The sequence below is a fragment of the Chrysochloris asiatica genome, unplaced genomic scaffold (assembly GCF_000296735.1).
Source record: "Chrysochloris asiatica unplaced genomic scaffold, ChrAsi1.0 scaffold00200, whole genome shotgun sequence".
In the NCBI taxonomy this organism is placed as follows: domain Eukaryota; kingdom Metazoa; phylum Chordata; class Mammalia; order Afrosoricida; family Chrysochloridae; genus Chrysochloris; species Chrysochloris asiatica.
In genome coordinates this window covers 4,422,014-4,426,636 of record NW_006408718.1, presented here as the reverse complement: position 1 = coordinate 4,426,636, position 4,623 = coordinate 4,422,014, and positions in this window count along the sequence as shown.

Here is a 4,623-nt window from a genome sequence, read left to right as displayed (position 1 = left end):
TTACAGATGAAGATCAAAGATCACATCCTTTGGTATTATGGGTTGCACCTCAATGTAATCAACATAAAATCCTCACCACTGGACCAATAAATAACATCATAATAAATGAAGAAAAAATTAAAATTTTCAAAGACTTTATTTTTCTCAGATCAACCATTATCACTCATTTGAAGCAGCAGTCAAGAAATCAAACGATGTATTGCATTGGGCAAATCTGTTGCACAAGGCCTCTTTAAAGTGTTCAAGAGCAAATGTCTTGATTGAAGACAATGTCAGATTGAGGACTAAGGTGCACCTGACACAAGCCATAGCTTTTTCAATAACCTCATATTTATGAGATAATTGGACAATGAATAAAGAAGACTGTAGAAAAATTGATCCGTTTGAGTTACAGTGTTGGAGGAGAATATTAAAAGTATGACGGATTGTGAGAGGAACAAATAAATTTGTATTAGAAAAAGTACAGCCAGAATGCTTCTTAGAAGCCAGGATGGCCAGACTTCGTCTCACATACTTTGGATTTATTCCCTGAAGAAGGACATCATGTTTGCCAAAGTGGTTGTTATTGTTAAGTGATGTCAAGTCTTTTTTGCCTCATAGCAACCATGGAAGGGTTTCCAAAGAGATGCTGGTGAGTTTGAACCTCCCATCTTGTAGCTCAAACTAACCTTACTTTATCCTGCAATACCACACCAGGACTCTTGGTAAAATGGTAAAGTGGAGGGTCAATGGAAGAAAAGGAAGACTCCCCCAATGTCACAGTGGAAGCAGTAATGGGCTTAAGCATGGCAAAGATTTTGAGGATGGCACATAACCAGACTACACCCCCACCCCGTTGTTCATAAGGTTGCTATGAGTTGGAACCCACTCAAGGGCATCTAACAACAAAAACATTAAAAGTGTTTTTAAAATTTGTGTTTATATTTTATTATTATTAATTGTATTTACTTGTTTACTGTTTCATTCCTCCTACAGACTGTAACGAGCAGGTCTGCTTTATTCAGGAATGTGCTCAGTCATCTAACACCACACCAGGAAAATAGTGAATGTGCCAAGAAATAGCAAGAGATCAAATAATGAATCTTTCCCAATGGCAAATGGGAACACTATGAAATAGAGCTCCTGATACTTTTCTTAATATCCAGAATTCATATTGTGGGGAAAAGAGCTCCAAGTTTTCCCCTGGGTTTAGTTCAGCAAACTGGAGAAAAATTATTTAAACTCTCTGGGCTCCCAGAGTTGCTGCAGAATGTGAATGTAATCATAAATATAAAGTAGACACAGTAGTTATTCAATACACTTTTGTCTCCCTTCTTGACCTCTTTTTAACCTTTAAAGACAACAGAATGAATATCTGACCATAACTCTTTAAATGCCGTCATTTGTTTGAACTCCATATAGTAGTTTCATTTAAGAACATCTGTGATTATTTGCAAAAAATTATTAGCACCCAACCAGAACTAAAGGATTTTTCCCCCTAAATTACATGTTTACTGGGTGGCTATGAGTCAGAACCAAAGTAATGGCACTTAACAACAACAACAAATTACATGTTACTTTATAGACATAAGGAAGATGAGAATTTTAAATGGCATATTTTTCCTTGAATAAAGAACATTTTAATACAGAGTTTCCTGTTTCTTATATCTGTCATGGGAGAATGATAACCTAGGTCTGGGACAAGGGAGATACTTCCCAGCAAAACCATCTTTCACCCACCTTTCCCCCACAAAAAAAAATTTAATCAGATTAGAGCATATCTCTAAAACAGGCTGGAACCAGTTAGTTCAAATTGTACCCTCTGCTGAGTATTTAAATTTTTTACCCCAGATAAACTAAACCAGAACCTATTAGGGGATTTTAGAAAGTTCATGGGAAAATAGAAATAAAAGATAATGGAATTTTTCCATAAACGTTGTAAAGCCCCCTCCTACATTTTAACAAGATACCTAGGTTACTCTTATGGACTTTTATGTTGTTTTGGGTTTTGTTAGGTGTCAAACGGCTGGTTCAGCTTATAGCAAAGCTATACAAAACAGTAGAAATAATGCCCGGACATGTACCATCTTTACAATTGTTGTGTTTCAGTCCATTGTTGCTGCCACTATGTCAATGTATCTTCTTGGAGGTCTTCCTCTTTTTTTGCTGACCTTCCACTTTTCCAAGCATGATGATACCCTTCTCCAGGGACTAGTTCCTCCTAATGTCCATAGTATGAGAGACATATTATACTTGCTTTGGAGGAGCAGTCTGAGAGTACTTTTTCCAACACAGAATTGTTTATACTTCTTGGAGTCCATGGTACTTTCGATATTCTTCTCCAACACTATAATTCCAATGCATGGTTTCTTCTGCAGTCTTCCTTATTCATTGTCTAACTTTTGCATGCATATGAAGTTATTGAAAATATCATATCTTGGGTCTGACACACCTTAGTCCTCAAAGTAATATTTTTACTCTTGAACACATTAAATGGGTATTTTGTAACAGCTTTACTTAATGCGATACTTCTTTTGATTTCTTGGCTGCCACTTTCATAAGCACTGATTGTGGATCCAAGTAAAATGAAGTTTTTGGTTACTTCAATGCTTTCTCTGTTTATCATGATGTTATTCATTGGTTCCGTTACGTGGATTTTTGCTTTCTTTACATTGTAGTCTTTACATTCCATTCTGAAAATTGTAGTCAGTGATCTTCATCATTAATTATTCAAGTCTTCTTTATTTTCAGCATGCAAGATTGTGTCATCAGTACATTGAAGATTGTTAATCGATCTTCCTACAATCTTGATGCCATGTTCTTCTTCATATAACTTGGTTTCTTGTATTATTTGCTCAGCATACAGATTGAATAAGTATGGTGAAAGGGTATAACTCTGACACACAAGTTCCTAGACTTTAAAGCATTCAGTATCTCCTTGCCTTGTTCTAATAACTGCCTCTAATGTATAGGTTCCTTATGAGCACAATTAAATGTTCTGGAATGCCCATTTTTCTCAGGCATAGGCAGTTTGTTATTATCCACACAGTCAAGTTTTTCCATGAGCTTTTTGAAACTCTCTTGATTTGCAGGTGATTTTTACAGATTATTATAGCATCTATATATACATAAGAGTTTCTTGGGAATCTGGTTAAAATGTATTCTGATTCAGTATATCTGGGATGTTGTTGTTGTTGTTATGTGCCATGGAGTGTGTTCCGACCCATAGCGACCCTGTACAGGGTTTCCAAGGCTGTACATTTTTAGGGAGCAGAAAGCCTCATCTTTCTCCCGCAGAACAACTGGTAGTTTCGAACTGCTGACCTTGAGGTTCACAGCCTGATTTGTAACCACTACGCTACCAGAGCTCCTTATATCTGGGATAGAAAGGCAAATTCTCAACTGGGTATAAAACCAGAATGAGCCACTTTGGATCCCTGTTTTGAAGTAACTTAATAGAATTATTAACAGGCAATTACTTGGAATTTTATCTGCTCTGTTGGAAACAACACAACAGGAATAGTTTAGGTGATTCTATTAATAAATAGTGGTCTTCGAAACTGAGTGACAAAGAGCTCATATGAGCCATCCCTAATCTGTCCACAGGTGTCAGAACTAAAATTTCAACTTTTCATTTTGAAAAGTGGAACTCTTCTTTTGTTAACTTGGAAAGAACATAGCTGTTTGTATTTGTTCACTACCATACACCTATGACTTAGGAAGATGTCAGACATTTAGTAGGTGATTCAAACATGTTTACATTTGTGGGTAACCAAAGGACTCAATGAAAAGTAAACCAAGTTTGCAGGTGTGTGTGTTTAACCCAATAGAAAACCAAATTTTCAAAGTAGGAAGAGACTACCAAGAAAAAAATGCTCCAACATTTTTATCCAGCATCTTGTCCATTCTTTCATGCATAATAGATCTGAAAAGCCTTGGTTTGAAATTTTTCCAGGTATGGAAATTTAAATTCAAGCAGGCCATTTCATCTGCACACAATTTTAATCACTATTATATCTTTACCCCAAGTTATTTAAATGTCTGTCATTACGCCCTAGAGATCATCTTCCTATCAAACAATAACTTATCAAAACATTAAAGGAAGCTATCAGTGTACAATTCATGTGTAGGTTTGTCCTATTGTGTTGGCTTACTTTTTAATTTGATTCTGGAAGTTAGGCCACCAGTATTCTAATGCCAGCAGGGTTATCCGTGGTGGACAGGCATCAGTGAAGCATTCACTGAAGTTAGGCCACCAGTATTCTAATGCCAGCAGGGTTATCCTGGTAGACAGGCATCAGTGAAGAGTAGAAAGAAGAGGCAGTCTAATACAGAGGGATTAGCCACTGAAAAACTTTATATATAGAAGCTAAACATTGTCTAATATAGTGCCAAAGACTCCTCAGGTGAGAAGGCATTAATCTGTGATTGGGGAAGAGCTATGTCCTCAAGTATAGTTGACCTTAATGACATGGATGGAGCATAGCTTTCAGGAACTTCATAGGGCATGACTCAAAATGAGAAGAAACAACTGCAAAGATCTAATACTAATCAGCACCTGGCATGTATGAACTATGAATCTAAAAATATTAGAAGGCATCAGAAATGAAATGGAATGCATAAACATCAATATTTTTGACATTG